The 17,191-nt window shown below is 39.1% G+C and overlaps 1 protein-coding gene across 4 annotated transcripts in view; it reads right to left on the bottom strand.

Moving 5' to 3' along the window:
* The window catches only part of CSDE1 (cold shock domain containing E1), a 39,905-nt gene extending 30,728 nt beyond the window's left edge, over window positions 1–9,177 (bottom strand). For all 4 annotated transcript variants that reach the window (XM_082684982.1, XM_082684983.1, XM_082684984.1 and 1 more), the window contains exons 1-2: window positions 9,043–9,177; window positions 283–669 (exon numbers count right to left, since the gene is read on the bottom strand). The gene's annotated coding sequence lies outside the window, so the exon portion shown is untranslated. The remainder of the gene's footprint in view (window positions 1–282; window positions 670–9,042) is intronic.
* Between the last annotated feature and the right edge of the window lie 8,014 nt (window positions 9,178–17,191).

The following is a 17,191-nucleotide window of genomic DNA, read 5'->3' as shown; positions in this document are numbered from 1 at the left end:
ATGGGAGTTTTTCTTTCTAAGAGACTAGTAAGAGAGATCCACATGTATTAACAAATGTAATCCCGTGTGAAAAAAAAAACCCCATACTGTGACCATAAATATTATCCTTGCTTAGTAAGAGACAATAAATTCAATACAACAATCCAGTGTTGATATTTTCATACTAGTTGAGACTATAAATTGTTTTCAAAGTATCTTTAGAACAGATTAAGATTTGCTGTTTGACCAAAATAACTAGGAAATTAAAAACTGATTCTTGCCAAAAGAAAACTACAAACCTACCTCGCAGTGATAATCAAATATTGCACTTTCAGTAGTATTTGCTGATTCTTCTTTTTCAGCACACGTTTCAAAGGATGAAAGTTGCTAGTATTAAAAAAAAGAGCGAGAGAAAATGATCTATCAAGCTAATAAAGAATACAATTGCTGCTGCACCGGGCAATCTCACAGTGCAGCACTGAAGAAAACAAAGACTACTAGCAGCGTTGGGAAGTGCTCTTTCAAAGCTGTTGAGTAGGCACAAACTTCTTGTTTCAGATCAAGTGTTGTGTCTTCAACTTAAGTGTACTCTTCTTTGGTCTTGTTGGTTGTTTCGAGGTTTGTTCCTTGCCTGATCTGAACTTGAAGCAGCAGTTTCAGGTGGTAAAGTCTGTTCTGTTACACTTCATACTAGAGATAAAAAATGAAGACAGTTAAGTTTAATTTACAGAAAAGAACCCGGACAGAGGGTGGGTAGAGGGACAGACTCCTTTCACAAACTCAGAACCACTGGTTAACAAGTAATGCGGGAAACCCGGAAGCACACTCATTTGATGTTACCTGAGCAACCTCTCAAGTGCTAATGGATACCACCTCCTTTGACCTCACACTCAAAATGGGAAATTATTTCACACTCCCTGGTGATGCCCCTACACTGTAAGTTCTAAGTTACAGAGCATAACATTCAATTTAACACAAGTGTTTTATAGGTATCTAGCACTGTGGCAGGTATTGTGGAAAATATAAAAGAAGTTCCTTCCATCAGGTAATTTAGAGAAAAACCAGATATAGAACCAAATATAGAACAAAATGCCAAAAATTAATTTGCTCAACTAATATCTGAGTACTGACTGTCATATACTATATATCAGAACTACTAATTGTTTATTCACCACTGCATGTACATTGAAGCAACATGGTGTGCAGTCATAGCAGGCTTTTTTTTTTTTTTTTTTTGACAGACAGAGATGACAAGTAGGCAGAGAGGCAGGCAGAGAGAGAGAGAAGAGAAAGCAGGCTCCCTGCTGAGCAGAGAGCCTGATGCGGGGCTTGATCCCAGGACCCTGGGATCATGACCTGAGCCGAAGGCAGAGGCTTTAACCCACTGAGCCACCCAGGCGTCCCAACAGCAGGCTTTTAATCAGAGTTGGAGGCTTAATTTGGAGAAATCAGGAAAATTTTAAGAGAAATAAAACAGCCAAGTATTCTAGGCATGTCAAGCAAGCCAAGTCAGGGTGTGCCACTAACTTCTAAGTTCCCGGAAAGCAGGGACCACATATATGATTGTCTATGCCTGACATCAAGGGAGATTTATGACATGAAAGACCATGGCAATAGCACGGCTTGTTTCAGAGAAATCAATAGGCTAGTCCGGCCAGAACAGAGGGCTAGCTTAAAGTGAAATGGGATATGTGGTATGACAGGTGTAGTGGAGCCAGATTATGAAGTATTTCAACTTGATATAACAGGAAACAGCCTTAGCTCTTGATGAAAGGGTATTAAGTCTTGAAATCCTATGAGAGATGACTTAGTGAAGGAAACAGAAATCTCATTTGAGCTGTTGCCAGAAATAGATCAGAAATGCCTATAAAAAAGAAACAATTAAGATGAGAGAAGATGGGAAGCAAAATATATTTATAAGTAAAGCCACAGAATTGTGCTTTATATTGGCCATAAAAATGATTCTTTTGCACTGACTGGGATATTAACTAAACTGGTGCTGTTAGCTAAATTTATATGGGGAGAAAAAAGTAGATTTGGTTTTAGAAATGCTGAAAAAATGAATGGTATATTTACTTATTTATTTATTAAAAGATTTTATTTATTTATCTGACAGAGATCACAAGTAGGCAGAGAGGCAGGTGGAGAGAGAGGGGGAAGCAGGCTCCCCGCTGAGCAGTGAGTCTGATGCCATGCAAGGCTTGATCCGAGGACCCTGAGATCATGACCTAAGCCAAAGACAGAGGCTTAACTCACTGAGCCACCCAGGCACCCATAATGTTGTATTTATTTAAAAAACATCAGAAATAAGAATGACTATATGGTGAGAGGCCGGAGATTGTGAAATAGTTTAGACTAGGAGAGCTCAAGTTCATTCACTGGTACTTCCTAGTAAAATGCCATGAACAAGTCACTTCATCTCTCTAAATTTCAGTTTCACATATGCAAAATGAAAACCTATCAACGGCTGACTTATGGCGCTGTTTCGGGGGGGGGGGGGGGCTATACCTAACAGTTCCTGACTTTATATTATCTCTTCAAATATTACACTTGTCCCATCTTTCAGATTTTATTTGGATCATTCTATTTCCCACATAGATACTTCTTAGAGCAATCGTTGCAAATCATTTGTTAAGTTTTAAAAAATATTTACGCCCAGTCCCCACTCAATGAGTAATTTAAGTGGCCTGAAGTAGGGCCACTTCTGTTATGATCATTGATTCTTCCCACTCCACCTTCACACTAAATGTTGCCAAGTCTTATCAATACCTCCTTACTGAGATCTTTTGTCTTAAATGACATCACATTTTAGTCCAAATATCTAACACATCTGCTAACTTCTTTTGTCAACCTTTTCCATTTTGTCACATAACACTGCCAGACTGATGGATCTAAATTCCAATTTCACTCATTTCATTGTCCAAAATCTTCAGTGATTTTTCCAGCATTCTAGATGGGAAGTTCTTAATCCTGGCCACACATCCAACCCAACCACCTGGGTAACTTATAAATAAAGCCTGGATCCTACCTTGAGATTCTAATTTATTTTCACTAGCGTTAGGTCCCGGGAGTTGGTACATTTTATCATCCTCTACCCCTGCCCCTGTGTCTGACTTGCAGCCAGGATTTAAGAATCACCATTTACGATGTTCTCTATTCTACCTTTCCATTTTTACCTTTTCCCTCTCTCCAGATCTTCTCCTAGATAGGTGTATTTTCCTGCCTAATCCTTAAGTATAATCCCTGGGAGATGCCTGAATTCTAGTCTTCTTCATGCATATATATGGTTCTTCTTCTCACAAAGAAAGTAATTTTTGCCATCTTCAAAGAAATAAAGAAGTTTTTCTTGACCATTCCAGTAGATTTATGTTAATTTCCACTGTGTGAGGCACTAACTCCCATTGTCGGCATCATTCTTTCTGATACCAAATCGTTTCCTCACTTTGCTTTAATTCACATTTTTATGTATCTTGTTCCTCCAATTATGAAACAAACTCAAGTATATTTACCACAGCCCCCTTCAGCATCTAATGCAGCATACATCACTGACAAACTTAACCATAGCAAAACTACAATAGCAAAGAGGTAGTTAATCCATAATAGGAAACGACACCACAATTTAAGGGCAGACAGTTCTACCAACTTCTAAAAAATTTTGTTTTAGTTAGCTGTATAGTCTTACTTATCCCACCAAGAAATAATGTCTTCTTTTAAAAATACAGACTCGAGGGGTGCCTGGGTGGCTCAGTGGGTTAAGCCTCTGCCTTCCGCTCAGGTCATGATCTCAAGGTCCTCAGATGAAGTCCGGTGTCCATGTCAGACTGTCGGCTCAGCAGGGAGCCTGCTTCCTCCTCCCCCACACCTGCCTCTCTGCCTACTTGTAATCTCTGTCAAATAAATAAATAAAATCTTAAAAAAAAATACAGACTCAAAACACCGGTTTAATCTTAATATTTTTTACATCGATTTATGAACCCAAAGACCTCAAAATTGCTATATCATAAAACAGATACGAATTTCATCAAACTGCTAAGGACAAGCTTGTGTATCTCACAGTGGGGGGAATTAAGAAAAACAACCTACCTTGAAAAACTTGAATTGGATTAACCCAGTCTAGGGTGTTGTATTATGTTAAGAACTGTCTAATTTGACACATAGTAACAGAGAAATGAGACTTCCAGAATCTAAAACTTGGGAGCACTGCAGACCCAGCCTTGGGCACTAATGGAGCCTATCAGGATCCATTAAAGCTCAAACAAACCCACCAACTACCATGAAAAACCCAAAGTGGTGGAATTTCACTTCATTATTACCTTCATAGCTAAGAGATTTCTATGGCTAACTAAACACTTTTCAGTCAAATTAACACTTAATGAAACACTTAGAAAGTACCCACTGGGCATTTTAATAAAATTAGTTATGCACTCATGCCAAGATTGTTAACATTCATGGGTGGTACTGATAAACTCTTCTGCCTTAAACCTCTGAACACAGTGCACTCCCTCTATCCCCCAAAGCCTAGATACTTAAGTCACATGAAATACAGAGTAACAACTATAATACTAATTGATAGTTGGATCTGAAAGTCTCCCTGATTGTTAAGTAATCTAGTTCCTTTCTTTCTGCTCAGTTTGGAAACAGAAACAACCCTAACTATTATGTCATTGTTTTAGTTAGGAGTTAAAGCTAATTCCTTTACTTAAACTGATAACCCAAATAGTTATTCCCTATTTCACCTGTCTTAAAATTATCATCACCTGTTTTATTTATAGTCTTCTCCAGTTCACTGCTTTAGCTCAAAAGGACTACTAGAAACTACTAAATACACGCTGAATTAATAAACTTATGTGGCCAGCAACCCACCTAAAATCTATCCCATAAGTCACTTCATTTTGACATTATTCTCAGAGTTTGTACAGCACTCACTTGGGGGAGAATGTTAATGAAAGGCTAAACCAGTCTAAAAAAGTCTCTCCCACAACCCACTTTCTTAAGTAACTTTTTTTTTTTAAAGATTTTATTTATTTATTTGACAGATCTCCCAAGTAGGCCAAGAGGCAGGCAGAGAGAGAGGCAGAAGCAGGCTTCCTGCTGAGCAGAGAGCCAGAAGAGGGGCAGGATCCCAGGACCCTGGGAGGCAGAGGCTTTAACCCACTGAGCCACCCAGGTGTCCCCACCCCCCCAACCCCCGCCCTTTTTTGAGAGGAGTGAAGATACAATTACACAGCATGGGACTGAGAAAGCTCTCTATTGTTGCTTTATATGAGTAATATTCTTACCCTAACTTCCTCCTTCATATTTCTTGATTATAACTCAAGACAAGTTTAAGTATGTCAGATTTTGCAATAACCTGTAAAACTGAAGAGCTTAACAGGTTTTAATTCACTTTCACTTTAGAATCTATGGAAAATGACAGAGTTCAGATAATTAACCAATTTAAGTCAGTAACATGTCAGGCAGAAATGAGAGAAAATCAAATTGTTACAATTATTTTTTTGTGTATGTTTAGTAACAGCTATTATGATGAGTTGTTACCTGAACAGCTGTTAAGACATTTAAAGTTATGTATTCATTTATCACTTAACTGTTTTTTTACAATACACTGACACTCTGAAATAGGACAGATGCCAGTATAGGAAGCTAAATGTTCCAGACACAAAATCAGAAAATAGTGCAGACCAGCACTGTCCCAAAAGAAACACAGTACAACCCATATATGTAATTTAAAATTTTCTGGTAATCATATTAAAATTGAGTGAAATCGGGCACCTGGGTGGCTGGCTCAGCTGGTTAAGTGTCTGCCTTCGGCTCAGGTCATGATCTCAGGGTGCTGAGATCAAGCCCCCCATCACATCAAGCTCTGCTTCTCCCTCTCCCTGCTGCTATCCCTGATCGTGCATGCACATGCTATCAAATAAATAAAATCTTTTAAAAGCCAAAACAGGTGAAACTAATTTTAATTACATCTGTTTAATCAAATATATCTAAAATGTTATTTCCCATATATAATCAATCTTAAAAAAGTTTTCTCTGAAATCCAACGTCTATTTTACAATTACAACACAGTTCAATTCAGAACGTACACAGTTTAAATGCCCAACAGCCACACATGGCTACTGGCTACAATACTGGTCACAGTAAGTATAGGCTCATGAGGACAAAAGGCACTGGCATACCCAATAAATAGTAAACAAAAAACTCCTGGAAGAAGATTTTCAGAGTTAAAAGGAGGCAGTTATCTAGCAAACCATAGCCGGAGCTGGGTACTTACTACATCTGAGAAGCAGAAATCCAAATAACTAGCTGTGGTTATCTACTGGCTATAGATACAAACCAATGGATAGCCTACATGTTAACTATGAAGAAACTGCTTATTAGTTTATTTTCAACTACACAGTTTTGCCTCAGCATTAAAGTATAAAAAACACTCCAAAAATAAAATTACTATTCAATACTTCTGAACAGAATATTGCCTAAAATATCATATTCCAGTTTAATAACCCTAATGAAAAATGTAGCACAATTCCTCAAGCTTGGCAGTATGAACTGAAAAAAAGTTCTCCATTGTTTTTAACTTGGTACTCATACGTGGAAGTGGAAAACATTCCAGTATCTACAGACAAAGGAATTTTTAAATCCTGACTCGGCAAAAAGAATTTAACATCAAGAAATGATGGACTTCAAGGGAAAAATGTCAGTCCTACCAAAGCAGTTTCACCCCTGGAGACATTCTAGCTATGAAGTCTTTAAAAAAAAAAGGAGAGAGAGAGAGAGAAAAACAAAGTTATAATTTTTGTGGCTGTAATTCTCTATTATGAAAAATCCTACAAGATTTACAAACACCTCTCCATGAGATAGTTTGAGTTAAAGATCTCAAAGAAAGTTCCCTTTTGGTTTTTTAAAAGACAAAGCTAAGAAGGCACATCAATCCTGTGTTTATTTAACAAAATCAGGATTTTTGTCGTATTTCATGATACCACCCTAAAGTTCAGCTCCTTAAAAAAAAAAAAATCTTTCCAAACAGCATTATCATGTTTCAACTACCTTGTCAAAAATATGGCCCTCACAACATGAATGAACTTAGTAACTCTGAACCATACACTTAAAAAAAAAAAAAAAAGATTAAAACTGATAAATTTTATGTTAGTATATTTTAGCACATTTTAAAAGAAACTAATTTTTTTTAAATGTTGGATGGCCCTTCGGAGTGGGTCTTTACATGGATGGCAGGGGAAAATAGGAGGGGGAAAAAAGCAGGACTGTATGTCAGCTTTCATGCTCTCAAAATTTTGATTTGCAAGAATTTACTAGAATTTTCAACAACACTCTAAAGGTCGTACTTTATAAGTCAGAACTTAATTACAAAAAAAGAAAACCTATCTTCTGCGCCTCAAATACTTTACTTTTCAACTCAGCTGCTATAAATACTCATCTCAATGGTAAACATCCAGAGCAGCTGCAAAATCACTCAAACCACTACCATCTCTCTTATTTCAGGCCTAAGGTTAAAAGGAAAAAAAAGAAACAAAACTGAATTTTTAATCTAAATATTATGACTCAGGCATATGCCCGTTCAGGCATATAAACCCATCTATCCACACCCAGAACACCTATTATTCATTAGTACCCCGAAAGGACCAAGGTATTATACTGCCCCTCAATGTAGTATTGAGAATGCTCATCTTCTAGAAACTCAAAATGCAAATTACTCAGCATTTTGATACAGAATAACTTATGAGCTACAACTTGGTATCTACATTTTATAGACCAGTTGCTCTGGCCAAGAGCTGTCAGTTCATGTATCTACCTCTTAACCTAAGTCTGTCAAAGGAAATTTAACCACCACAGTGCCTTTGAGAGTCTTCCCCTCCCTCTCCAACCCTGTTTCCACGCTCTTTAAAGAGGACCACATTCTTTCACTCATTTTAGGTGCAAATCAATTACCTCCTCCTACAATGTTCAGATTTCTGTGTTTGCGGAATTGAAAGCTGTTTTTAGGCAGCGTTCCCCACCTCACTTTTGAGTCAAGCAAGAAAGAAGCCGTCTAGGTGTTTCTAAAGGAAAACCTTAAAGCAAAAGAACCGTGGCACTGAAATTTCGTACTGATAAAATGGTTAAAAACCACAAGTGTCTCCAACCAGGGCTCTAAAAAACTAACCCTACACAGTATGACGAAGCCACGCCGTTCATTGCTCAACGTAGACCGGGCTTTTGCACCGTAAGAGCCAGAGATGGTAGTTCTAACAGCACGCTCTAATCCCAGGATAAAGGAGTAAGAGCCACGTGCCTAAAATCAGGGACTGGTTTCCTTTCTCAAAAACCCTAAGAGGAAGCAAGAAAGAAAGACTGGGTGCAGAGACTGAAGACAGACAGCTCCAGGTGAGTGGAAGTAAAGATGACACTTTGGCTAAGCTACTGTGCCAGACGTGGTCGGGGAAAGGAGATGCCTCTAAGCACTTAGATGGAGCACGGTCAGTCCACACACAAAGGAGGCTCCTCTACCGCACTGCGCTCTGGCACTCGTAGTCAGACCCCCAAGCAGGTGACAGTAAACTAGAGTCCGAAGTGAGAGTAGGCCCCTCTCTCTTCTCAGCCTCCGGCTCCTCCAGCTTCACACAAAGGACCGCGCCACCACCCCCTCGCCCCGCCCGCCGGGACTTGTAGTTCCCGTTTCCCCTGCCAAACCGCAGAGGAGGAAGTGACTAGACTACAATTCCCAGCAGCCTCCGCGCCCGAGCCCCGCACCCCTGCCTCCATCTTGGCTGCGGTCGGAGCCTCCATTTTCGCTCCCTCCCCCCACTGTAGTCACTACCACCACTACCACGCGCGGCTGCCTGGGTTCGACTCTTCGTTTCAGCTCTGCGGCCTGACGTGAGGCTTAGACAGTTAAACGAGGCCCAGGTGGGAAAGCCCGGGGTAAAGACTCAGGATCAGATCTTCCCTGCCCGGAACCCTAGGAGTGGCCACCTTGGCTCAGAAGCCTCTCCCGTTAATCTTGTTCTTCTTATCTGCCCCTAACCTGGCTTCTTGCTACCCCCAGTTGGACCCCGAGGTCGTACTCACCCCAACAGCTCAGCGCCCCCTCTCCAGCGCCGCCATAAGCAGCACGGCCCGGTACGTAGGAATAAATCTCGCTTCTCTCGCGAGAGTTGCGGGCTCCGAGCGCGTGCACGGGAAGCGCGGGGTGTGGGGGGGGTGCTCCTAATACGCCTGCGCGCGAGGGCTGAGTGAAGCCAAGCAGAGCGCTGCGCTTAACCACAACCAATATGGTTGCCCGCGTTACCCTACATTCCCTTACTCGTGAGCTGCGGGAAGCAATCTGTGTTTACTGACTCCGCTGGGACGCATGGGGAGGGGTGGCGGGTAACTTTCGGCGTCTCTGGTCTTAGCAAACCTGAATAAACCTTAAGCCTCGAGACCAGGGTAAACTTGAGGGCGAATGATTTAGAGGGCATTTCCAGGAATGTCATATAAAGGATTTCGCTTTTTCTCAGATAATCCAGAAGCCCCAAACCCAAGTTTCTCCTCATAATGCAAGTTTTTTCCACCTATTGTTTGCTATAATATATTGACATTTTCATTAGTATAGAGTAGGTTTTTAGTAAGGTAATTTGGAAGTTTTACGTGAGACCGTTGTCTCCCAGAAACTATATTGCTTGCAACGACGGACAAGAGTGAGCAAGGCGCATAATCATTAAAAAAAAAAAAACAGCCCAAACCCCCCCCCCCCCCAAAACCTTCATCTGACCTTTGTAATTACCACAAGATATTCGTGGTTTATCCGGTAATCAAAGAGGCTGAATCAGTAACTAAAATTTGAAATCAGGGCAAATGGATGATTAATCCAACAGGGTAAGAGGAGTGAGGAAAGCAGTTAATTGTGACCACAGAAAAGTTCAGTGACTTTTCCCTTGTCAAACAAGAGAGCAGTACCCTCCGGTGAGAGGAATGCTTTTCCCAGATTCTGTAGCGCTCGCTCTCGCGCACTCGCTGTCTCTCTCTCTGTCTGTCTGTCTGTCTCTCTCTCTCACTCTCTCGACAGTATTGGATAAGCAATGCCCAGTCATGCTCCTGAGAACTCTGATAGCCTCTTTATTTTCGCTTTCAACACATAATTATCCTGCGTCTCTTATGTGTCACCGTTGGGGTGTATACCGTTTTCAAGACAAATGGATATGGTTCTGCCCTCAAGGAACTTTCAGTCTAGCATCATTCAGTAATCACAAAAGCAAATTTAAGGTACTCAGTGAAATAAGTGCAATGAAGGAAAGATGCAGTGTTAAGAGAGTAATAGTAGCCTCCAATGCTGAGCAAATTATCAAATTCTAAGAGGAGGCAGTATCCTACTTAAGATTTTTTAAAGATTTTCCTCTTACCTCTGTTGCTATTGGTCCAATTACATTCCACCTCCTAGCAGCCTCTTTGTTCTCTTTGATGCTTTCCCAGCTTTCCTAGGCACATGATATTTGCTATGTATTTGCTTTCAATACTTTTCATCGCTTACTGTAAGTAATTATTAGTTTATACTAGCTAGTGATACTTTAAGACAGAGCCTATGACATTCATCTTTGCATACTTGGTCCTGACAATGCTTGGCATAGACAACTCTCAAAGGCTTGTTGAATGAATAACACTGAACAACAGTGTAAAAAGTTGGCAGAAATTGGAATGTTCTTTGGGGGCAGTACAAATCATTTAATATATCAAACCAGTTGTTTTGTTTCCTTTGTCCATTTCTTAAATTGAGATATTTTCTTAGCAATAGATCTAGTCTGGATAATCCAATCTAATGTTACAGAGAAACTGCCCTGGGCTCTTGCACTAGAAACAAGGTCATGTGAAGCTGGGCTAAAAGTAGAATTAGGTCTAAGAGCGCACATTCTCAAATATCACAGTAATGGGAAATGTAAAGAGTAATAGTCTCAAATTCTATATATATAATTCCAATTAATAAGAAAGAATAAGAATGAGTGAGTCTTGATTTCTACCATTACACATAATTTCTAAATACCTTCTTAAATTATATAACCATTTCATCCTCATCATTCTGATTGTCTCAGTTGCCTTTAAATTCCTCCTCAGTCCATAATTAGTATCATTTACATTTAACCAAAAATGCAAATATGCTTACATCCAGAGGCTTACATTTTAGCTCCCCAATGCATTCAAGAAAACAAAAGATGGAGTCATTTGATTTAAATCACAGTTAAAGTGATTTATTCTTTTACAAGTACTACCCATAACTAGAGGTTGATTTCAGTTTTAGAAGATCACTACATTTTATGGCAATAATTTTTTTTCAGGTTAATTTTGAAGTAAAAAAGCTGAAAAAATGTATAGTGATCACTTTTTTAAATAAAAGATTTTATTTATTTATTTGACACAGAGAGACAGATCACAAGTAGGCAGAGCAGCAGGCAGAGATAGAGGGGGAAGCAGGCTCTCTGCTGAGCAGAGAGCTGGATGCAGACCTCCATCCCAGGACCCTGGGATCATGACCTGAACCAAAGGCAGAGGCTTAACCCACTGAGCCACCTAGGCACCCCTAGGTTTATTTTTTAAAACAGAAGTTAAAGCAGAAACTTGTGAAATCACTTGGTAAACCTTTTCTTATTTAATGGGGTAGTCATGGATTTTGAGGAGATAGTCTATTAAGGAGTAATGTGATTGCTTCTTGGCCTTTTGGCTAAGATCAAGTGTATTAAGGAATAACATGAAGCAAAAAAAAGTATATATTATTTTTGGTATTTATCATATTAGTTTTTCTTCTCTGAGAAACATAGAGGCAATGAAATCGATTATGATTGTTTTTCTTAATCTCTCTACGAATATCAATAAGCACTTATCTCTTGTATATTTGACAAACAAAAGTAACCATCCTTTACACATTTGTAAAGTTTTCTTGAGCAGTGATGGGAACTGTATAGGATGAGACTTTTCTAAGTTCTCTCTGAAATGAGAAAAATTAGGTCAGTGTGGAGATTTTTTAATAAAATAAGGCTAAATTTATTCAAGATTTGGACTCTTTATTCTGACATTATGTCCTTCCTATTTAGGGAAGGTAAAGGGAACTTCTTTTATAAAATTTTGGTAATAGTGGATAGTAAGGGGATCCATATGCAAGATTTCAGAACAGGAAAACACCATTTAGAGCAGCAACTTTCATAAAGAATAATCATTTCTTCTCCTCCTCCTCCTTCTTCTTCTTCAAGATTTTATTTATTTATTGGACAGAGAGAGACACAGCGAGACAGGGAACACAAGCAGGGGGTGTGGGAGAGGGAGAAGCAGGCTCCCTGCAGAGCAGGAAGCCCAATGCAGGGCTCTATCCCAGGGTCCTGGGATCAGGACCCTAGCCAAAGGCAGACACTTAACGACTGAATCACCCAGGCACCCCTCATCATTTCTTATTATTAAGAAACAATTAAGATTTAATCCTAGAATCCTGCATTCCAAAATTTTTTATTCATTAACAAGCCCCCAACAGTTCAAATGTAAATAAAAATAAGAAATATGTAATAAAATGTTAGAATCTAAATAAGAATAGTGCAAAAACTCTATGCTTTCCTTTAAAGTGTCAATGTTGCACTGAAGGCAAGAATTATGTGGATTCACTAAGCTGCTGCATTATAAAGGTAGTCACCATAACACTTTAGCTTTGGGAATCAGTTAACCAAAGGGAAAGGTGGAGCAAAAGCATATTGTTAACCAAACTTAAATTAGAGCCAAATGAAAACCAACTGCCCTTTAACTAAAATCCAAACTATTTTACCATGGCCTACAGAGCCCTAAATGACCTACTTCCCACTAAATCTCTAACATCTAGTTCACCGCGATTCAATTCCATTGCTGTTTTGGTTCTTCTAACATTGTAGATTTCTTCCTACTCAGAACTCTTGCATTTACTGTTGCCTCCATCTGGAATTCTCTTTCCCCAAATCATCACGCTTTTTAAAGATTTATTTTATTCATTTGAGAGAGAGAGAGAGAGCGAGAGAGTGCACGTACACATGTGCATACTCAGGGTGGGAGGGGCAGAGGAAGGGGGAGAGAATCCTGAAGCAGATGCCCTGCTGAGCATGGAGGCCAACATGGAGCTCAATTCCAGGCCCCGAGAAAATGACCTGAGCAGAAACCAAGAGCCTGATTAATGCTCAACCAACCGAACCAACCAGGCGCCCCCCCCACCAACCCCAACCATCACTTTTTGACAGTTTCTCATCATTCAGATTTTAGCTCAAAATGTTATGGCCTTACAAAGATCTTCTCTAAAGTAAAAATATGCACTATTGCCATCACTTTCTATAACATTAACTTGTTTTATTGTTTTCATAATGTGTTGTTATCCAAAATTAACACATTTATGAATTTGTTTATTCCTCTTCTTCCTCAACAATAGTCCAAGCGTCAGTTCTCTGGTTCATCATTGCATCCCCTAACCCTAGGACAGGGACTAATATAACAGTAAGTACTTAATATTTAAGTAAATAGTCATCGAATGAATGAGTTATATATTTCATTAAATCTAAGACAGTACTGATTGTATGATACATCATTATTTGTACACCAGCAAGAAGAAAATATGTTGCTATTTTCACCCTGACATAACATTGTTATTACTTAGAATTTTTATATTTATTAATGGAGCTGTTTAAAACTTATTTAGATGTACTTTAGGTCTAATCAAAGTTTAAAAATATTTTTATCATGTATCACTCGTATGTGTATATAAAGTAAAAAAATAAGCAAAGTAAATTGGTGAAGGTATTCCTAAAACTTCTTCACAAAGCCTAACTCTTTTGAGTCTCTTTCTTTGTAGTAATAAATTTGATTATATAGTCATTGATCAACAAATTTAAATTTTTTAAATTTAAAAAAATTTAAAATTTTTTTAAAAATTTTTAAAAATTTAAAATCAACAAATTAGGAGAATATATGTTTGCAACATGTAAAACTGACCATGTATTAGTATCATGAGTATATATTCATACATATAAATAAGAAAAAGTCAAGGAAAAGAAATGGGGGAATCACTTGAATGTCCTCATTAAAAAAAAAAAAAACTATATAGCGGTGCCTGGGTGGCTTACTGTTAAGCATTTGCCTTCGGCTTAGGTCCTGGGGCCCTGGGATTGAGCCCTGTATTGGGCTCCCTGCTCAGTAGGGAGCTTACTTCTCCCTCTCCTTCCGTCCCATCCCCTTCTCATGCTCTCTCTCTCAAATAAATAAAAAAAATTTTTTTTAATTTAAAAAAAGTAAAATTTTAAAAAATTTTAAAAATGTGTAGGCAAATAAGCATTTGAAATTATGCTTAGCCTCATTAGTAATCAGGGGAATATGAATTTTTTGAGATTATTTTATTTTATTCTCTAAAGATTTTATTTTATTTATTTGGCAGAGAGAGAGAGTAAGCAAGCACAAGCAGGGGGAGCAGTAGGCAGAGGCTGAAGGAGGCTCCCTGCTGAGCAGGGAGCCCAACCTATGGCTCAGTCCCAGGATCTTGAGATCATGACCTGAACGGAAGGTAGACACTTAACCACCTGAGCCACTCAGATGTCTCGGTTGAGTTAACTGTAGACTTACAAAAGAATTAGAAAAATTATGTAGAAAGTTCTCACAAACCCTTCACCCAGTTTCCCTTATGTTAAGGTTACCTAACCATAGAACAATTTTCTGAACTAGGAAATTAACCTTGACACAATATTAACTAAACTACAAAATTTATTCAGGTTTTGTCAGTTTTTCCCCTAATATCCAATTTCGTTTCCAGAATCAAATCCAGAATCCCACCCTGCATTTAGCCGTTATGTCTCCTTACTCTCCTCCATTCTATGAAAGTTTCTTATCTTTCATGACCTGGATACTTTAGAACATTGATCAGTTATTTTGTAAACATCGTTCTACTTGTTTTTATCTGATGTTTTCCTTGAAACATTGTTTAGATTATGTACCCTTCTCACTGCATCATACCAGGGGGCATAAAATGTTGAAATGTATTATTAGTGATGTTTACCTTAATCAGTTGGTTAAAGTGGAGTCGGCCAGGATTATCATAGTAAAATTTTAATTTTTCCTTTATAATTACTAAATGTTTTTTTGGGGGGGAGCGGGATTAGATGCTTTGGGACTATACTTAATTTTTCCTCTCAAAATTGAAGTCTTTTCAGAAGCTCAGAATGTGGCCTTTTTGGGAATAGGGTCTTTGCAAATATAATCAAATTAAGATAAAGTCATAATGAATTACAGTAAACACTAATCCAATGACTGGTATTCTTCAAAGAGGGGAATTTGGACACAGACACAAACATACAGGGAGAATACCACAGAAAGACTGAAGCAGAAATTGCCATACTATCTCTAGAAGCCAAGGAATGCCACGGATTGGCAGAAACTGAAGGAACCAACCTTGTCAACACCTTAATTTCAGACTTTTAGCCATCAGAACTGTGAGAATAAATTTCTATTGTTTTAAGCCATCCATTTGTATTAATCTATTATGGTAACTCTAGGAAACTAACAAGGACTAGGAAAATACCTTTTTCTGCTAAACTTTGGTTCACTGATTTTGACATACGTTGATAGATCTTGCTAAATCTCTTTTTGGCTCATAGATGTGCAGGTTTTCCTCACAGAATCATTCTTGGGTCATCAAGAATACTGGTAATGCAGAATTTCATAAGAGTGTGTCCTTGCTGTCTAGGATTTTATTCCAAGCTGCTAAAAGCCTTGTGGTCAGTGGAATTCTAAGATGGCTACAAAGAATCCCACCACCTCGCGTACATGCTGTGTATAATCACCTGCCCTTGAGCATGGGCTGAACCTGTGGATATTAGAAGATAGTCGTATCTTCTTTGTGGAGAAGAGATTACTGCAGTTGTAATTAAGCTCTCTAATTAGTTGGGTTAATCAAGCTGAAGATTCTTTTGGTTAGGCCTGGTGAGCTTTTATTTTTTTATTTTCAAGATTTTTATTTATTTATTCTTAGAGGAGTGAGAGGGTGTGAGGGAGAACAGAGGGGGAGGGACTCTCAAACAGCCCGAGCTGAGCGTGGAACCCAACACAGGGTTCAATCTCAGGACCCTGAGATCATGACCTGACCCAAAATTGAGTCAGTTGCTTAATGGACTGAACCACCCAGGCACTCCTCAGGTGAGCATTTAGAAGTGGAGTCTATAAAGGGAGTCGGAACTTCTATTGGCCTTAAAGTCCTAGGAGTTGTACACCTGCACAGAAAGGAATTTTGCCAACAACCATGTGAACTTGGGAGAGGGCCCAGAGCCTCAAATGAGATGCTACCCTATGCTGACAGCTTGATTTCAGCCTTGTGAGATCATTAGATGGGAACCTCGTTAAACCCTGCATGGACTTCTAACCTACAGAGTCGTAAGAGAATAAATGAGCATTGCTTTAAAGTAGTAAATTTGCGCTATTCTGTTATATGGCTATAATAGAGAATTAATACAGCCATACTCCAAGTTCTTGTGCTGGCACTCTCCTGATCCTACAGGAAGGTTCACATGAATGCAAAGTTCATAAACAACAGCTAAACCCCTATTCCCTTTTTGAATAGTGCTTAAAAAAAGTTTTTAAAAGATTTTATTTACTTATTTGACAGAGATTGAGAGGAAAGAGTACAAGCAAGGGGAGCAGCAGAGGGAAAAAGAGAAGCAGGCTCCCTGCTGAGCAAGGAGCCTGATGTGGGGCTCCATTCCAGACCCTGGGATCATGACTTGAGTCAAAGGCAGACACTTAACCGACTGAGCCACCCAGGCACCCCTTAAAATGGTTTCTTGATCAGAATACCAAGAACTTACCTTTGGCCAGTCCATGCCATCAGGAACATGGCTAATTTTGCTTATGCTTAGAATCAACTACACTACAAACCCCTACATGTATTAGACCTATCCCAATTTTAGAGATGTTAAAATAGGAAATAAAAATGAATCTTAGGATCAATAACATACAGAAGACCACTTCCATCAATTTTTTGTGTATTTTTAGGAGGCTAGATCAAATTTTGAGTGAATTGTAGTTCATTCAGAAGCTCTGAAGGTGGGGCACCTGGGTGGCTCAGTGGGTTAAAGCCTCTGCCTTCAGCTCGGGTCATGATCCCGGGGTTCTGGGATTGAGCTCCGCATGGGGCTGTCTGCGTAGCGGGGAGCCTGCTTCCTCCTCTCTCTCTGCCTGCCTCTCTGCCTACTTGTGGTCTCTG

The sequence above is a fragment of the Mustela nivalis genome, assembly GCF_964662115.1.
Source record: "Mustela nivalis genome assembly, chromosome: 10".
In the NCBI taxonomy this organism is placed as follows: Eukaryota; Metazoa; Chordata; class Mammalia; order Carnivora; family Mustelidae; genus Mustela; species Mustela nivalis.
This window is presented reverse-complemented; position numbering and strand designations above follow the sequence as displayed.